Consider the following 4,466-nt stretch of genomic DNA (forward strand, 5'->3'; position numbering starts at 1 on the left):
CTGGGGACACAGGGAGGCACAGCCACAGAGCCCAGCCTGCCCCAGGATGTGGGACTTAGGGGGGCACAGCCACAAAGCCAGCCTGCCCTGGGGACGCAGGGCCCAGGGGTCACAGCCACAGAAACCAGCCTGCCCTGGAGACACGGGGCCCGGGGACACAGCCACAGAGACAGCCTGTATGAACACAGCAGAACTTCCAATCAACCAGATAACCAGGCAGCCGCTGCAGCAATGTATGAACACAGCAGGGTGGCAGCTCTACCATTGCCCCGACTCCCTGACCTGCACTGACACCCACTCCAGTGACAGCTCAGGCTTTCCTAGAAAGGGCTGGTCCTGTAACATTTGTAGGTGAATTCTTGGATGTGAACCACACGCCCTTGGACACTGATATTTCCATAAAGAGAGAGTCAAATAGAAATATAAGCAACCTTGCAAAAGTTCTCAACGTGTGGAGAGATCTCTTACCTCCCCTTAAATATCGCAAATTTCTTGGCAACAGAGACCATATTTTATCTCTCTGATGTTAAGGACAAATTGGCAGGTAGTCTACAAATCTCATTTTAGAGACATGGAAATTGAGGCCCAGAGAACGGCTGTTGTCTGGTTTGGAGAGAAAAAAAAAGAGCTAATACAGTCTGGAAAATGCATTTTAGAGAATGGTTGAAGATAAAAGAACATTACAAAGCCTGGCAGATGCTAACGTGTTATAAGCATACAAAAGGATTTAAAACTACAGTGATCTTTTCAAACATCATATGATTAATTTAATTCATATGGTGGTCATGAAAAGGAGATTATTTCAGAGTAATCTAAGATTTATACCAGCTGCGGGAGGCAGAATCCTCGTCCCCATCCGGGGCCCTGTGACTGTGTGACGCTCCATGGTGAGGGATTAGCTACTTGGCCCACCTGGAAACCTGGAAATAGGGAGGGTGTCCTGGGTCATCTGGGTGCAACCCATGTAATCTCAAGGGCCCTTACATGGAAGCTGGCAGACGAGAGAGGCCAAGGGACACTGGATGAGGGTGGGACAGGGCAGGCAGGGCCATCTGTGGCCTTAAGGATGGGAGGGGACCCACGGGGGGGTCCCAGAGGCTGCAAGGTAGGGAATGGCATCTCCCCAAAGCTGCTGGAAGGAGCCCAGCTCTCGCTGAGTGGACGCCACGCCGGACTCCTAATCCCCAGGCTGTGAAATAGCAAACCTGTGTTCATTTGCGACAGCAGCCCCAGAATACTAATGCAGCCACTTATGCCAATAGATACATTTTCCTATTTCTCAGAAAATTCTATAATTTCTATAATTTCCTGTATAAGTACAGATTTTTCTGTACTGCTCAGGACACTGTCCTGATATGATAGAAAATCAATAAATAGAAAAAGTTAAAATACTAGCTTTTTAACTAAAGGTAATAAGTCTGGTGAAAGTTTGTTCTTGGAAGAGAAGTTTGTCCTTAGCCTCCCCTGAGAGGCACACGTCATCTGGCTCTGTTGGACTGTCCACCATCTGAACCCCTTGGATCTGGGGAACCCCCTGCCTGCTGCCTGCCATGGGGCACACATCATCTGGCTGTGCTGGGCCATCTAGCATCTGAACCCCTCGGGTCTGGGGAATCCCCTGCCTCCTGCCTGCCGTGGGGCATACATCGTCTGGCTCTGCTGGGCAGTCCTGCATCTAAATCCCCTGGGGTCTGGAGAACCCCCTGCCTCCTGCATGGATGTCAGATGCCCACTCCTCCGCTCCTTAAAGCAAGGGTTCAGCTCTGCCAACAGCATGCTCATGATTTTATAATCAGGAGCCACTGGTTTTAAACAACAGCAACCGCGGAAAATTCTCTGTCTGCTTGATAGAGGATATAAAATCATGGGGCTTCTGGGCCAGGCATGTGGCAGGATCCGCTGGACGCCCACTGTTCCCGGGGACAGCTCCTGGCTGGTTTTGTGGTTGGCCGTGGGGTGTGGGCTGAGACTGGAGCTGCTCCCATGCAGAAGGCTCTCCGGACACTCAACCCCTTTTCCGTTCACACCTCCAGATAAACGTTTCTGCAACTCCAATGGTGACACCCAACTGATGGACTGAAACGCATAGTGCGCCATCAATAACTGTGGGCCAGGCCAGTGCAGTGGCTCATACCTGTAATCCCAGCACTTTGGGAGGTGGAGGTGGGCAGATCACTGAAGCCAAGAGTTCGAGACCAGCCTGGCCAACATGGTGAAAATCGATCTCTACCAAAAATACAAAACTCAGCCAGTCATGGTGGCAGGTGCCTGTAATCCCAGCTACTCGGGAGGCTGAGGCAGGAGAATCACTTGAACCTGGGAGGTTGCAGTGAGCCGAGATCACACCACTGCACTCCAGCCTGGGAGCCAGAGAGAGACCCTGTCTCAAAAAAATAAATAAATAAATAACTGTGGGTCAACACCAGGTGCAGTCTGAGCTCCGCTGTTAAAAGCTCAGAAGCTGCATGACACCCCACACCCACGCCTTGAAGGCTCTCATGAACAGCACTCATAGTTGAGTGAATCACCCATCGAATCTTGGAGAGAGATGAAACCCAAACAGCCAGGTGCTCTCCAGAGACAGTGGCTGATATTTCTGGCTAGTGGCTGCCATGGTAGAAGGGTGCTGAGGTGTTCAGCTGCGAGGGCTGTGTGCCACACGGTGACACACTCTGCTCTTCACAATCACCTTCACTGGGTTTCTCTGCTAATGTCTAATGAGATTGTGAACCAAATTAAACAATGAAAGAGCCCATAAAGTCATCTTTTTCTAGATGAATCAGCTCAACTTGTGATTACCTGTTGAACCAGTTCAAACGAAATCCATCTTTTATTCCACTAAAACTCTTAAATCAAAACAAGAAATATTTCAGAAGCTGAAATCAGTCCATTCTTTGAGGCTCTGACTTACAGAACGAGCACTGTTATTGGCACACACACCGCAAGGCTGCATTCTCCGGACAAGGTGGAAACGGAGCCACCTGATGCACGGTGGCTGATGAAGGCGATATTAACACCTGTCTCCCCGCCACAGCCCTGCTGGTGAGGCTTTGGAGTTCTTGACCACATTCTGGTAGTGTCCAGAGATGGCTTCCTCCACATCACAGATGGATGTGGGAAGCCCCAGAATTAATGACTTGACCCAGAGGTCGTGGTGCATGGGAGGAAATGAGGCTTCGGGCAGTGGGGAGCTCTGTGGACTCAGTCCCTCCAGGTCCAGGCCTCTGTGGATAACTAAGAGCCCAGTTATCCTGCCTCCGGATAGAGTCTCACCGCTCTCCTGGTGCTTCTCACAGAGGGCATCTTGCGAAGGTAGAAAATGACACTGCATGCCCACTCGGCCTTCCCAGGCTCAGCTGGCCCACCCCATCTTCCCCTCTTCTTCCCTGTCCTTCCTCTCTCTGCCCTCTCCTCTCTCCTGTGACCCTCAGCCTCCATCTCTGACCCTCCCTCTAGGACACCTGGTGCTCCAGGGCCTCTTCCCCAGGGCTCCCTCCTATCTCACAAAGACCTTCACAAATGTAACCACAAACCGCCCAGGCCCAGCTAAGTGCCCTACTTGTCACAGGTCAATCCGTTCGCCCTCCATGCTCAGCAGCACATGCACCTGGAGGGCAGCACACCTGTTCGCCCATGCCTGGAGGTGCATCTGTCGTTCACGTCCCTCTGCTCTGAGTTGAGGCAGATACTGGACTATTTCAGTGCACACCATCAAAGTGGGGGTGAGGGGGCTTCGCAGCCTGAGCAGAGAGCAGGGCCAAGGGAGCCTCTGTCCTGTGTGTGCACATTCATGTGCTAACACATGTGCATATATGTGTGGTGTCACACATGTGCATGTATGTGTGTGGTGTGTAGGCTCTTGTGCACACTCACACGTGCATTTGTTTGTGTGGTGTGTGGGCTCATTTGTGCACAGTTACATGGGTGTATGTGTGTGGTGTGTGGACACCTGCTCACACATGTGCATTTGTGTGGGGTAGGTATGTGGGCTCATCTGTGCACTGTCACATGTATGTGTATGTGTGTGGTGTGTGGACGCCTCTGTGCTCACACATATGCATATATGAATGTGGTGTGTGATGTGTGTGCTGACATGTGCATGCTCAGATGGGTGTGTGTGGTGCCTGTGTACATATGTGCATTTGTGTGGTGTGTGCACGCATGTGCATGTGTGTGTCCTCACGTGTGCATGTTTGTGTGTGATGTTGGGAAGTCAGGAGGGTGCTGCCTGTCTGAGGATAGATCAGGAGGGAAGTGGCCCTGGGAAAGGAGCCTCAGGACAAAGCCATCCATGACTGAGTGTCCTGTGTCCCCCGTGTGCACTGCCTGTGATTGAGTGTCCTGTGCCCCCGCGTGCACTACCTGTGACTGAGTGTCCTGTGTCCCCACATGTACCGCCCATGACAGTGTCCTGTGTTCCCATGTGCACCGCCCGTGACTGAGCATCCTGTGCCCCTATGTGCACC

General features: G+C 51.7%; 1 long non-coding RNA gene across 1 annotated transcript in view; it reads left to right on the top strand.

Annotated features, from left to right (window-relative positions):
• The window catches only part of LOC119468868, a 21,918-nt gene that overhangs the window by 613 nt on the left and 16,839 nt on the right, over nt 1-4,466 (top strand). Inside the window, exon 2 of the long non-coding RNA XR_005197660.1 lies at nt 170-176. This is a non-coding gene — a long non-coding RNA (uncharacterized LOC119468868). The remainder of the gene's footprint in view (nt 1-169; nt 177-4,466) is intronic.

The sequence above is a fragment of the Cebus imitator genome, unplaced genomic scaffold (assembly GCF_001604975.1).
Source record: "Cebus imitator isolate Cc_AM_T3 unplaced genomic scaffold, Cebus_imitator-1.0 Scaffold513, whole genome shotgun sequence".
NCBI lineage: Eukaryota > Metazoa > Chordata > Mammalia > Primates > Cebidae > Cebus > Cebus imitator.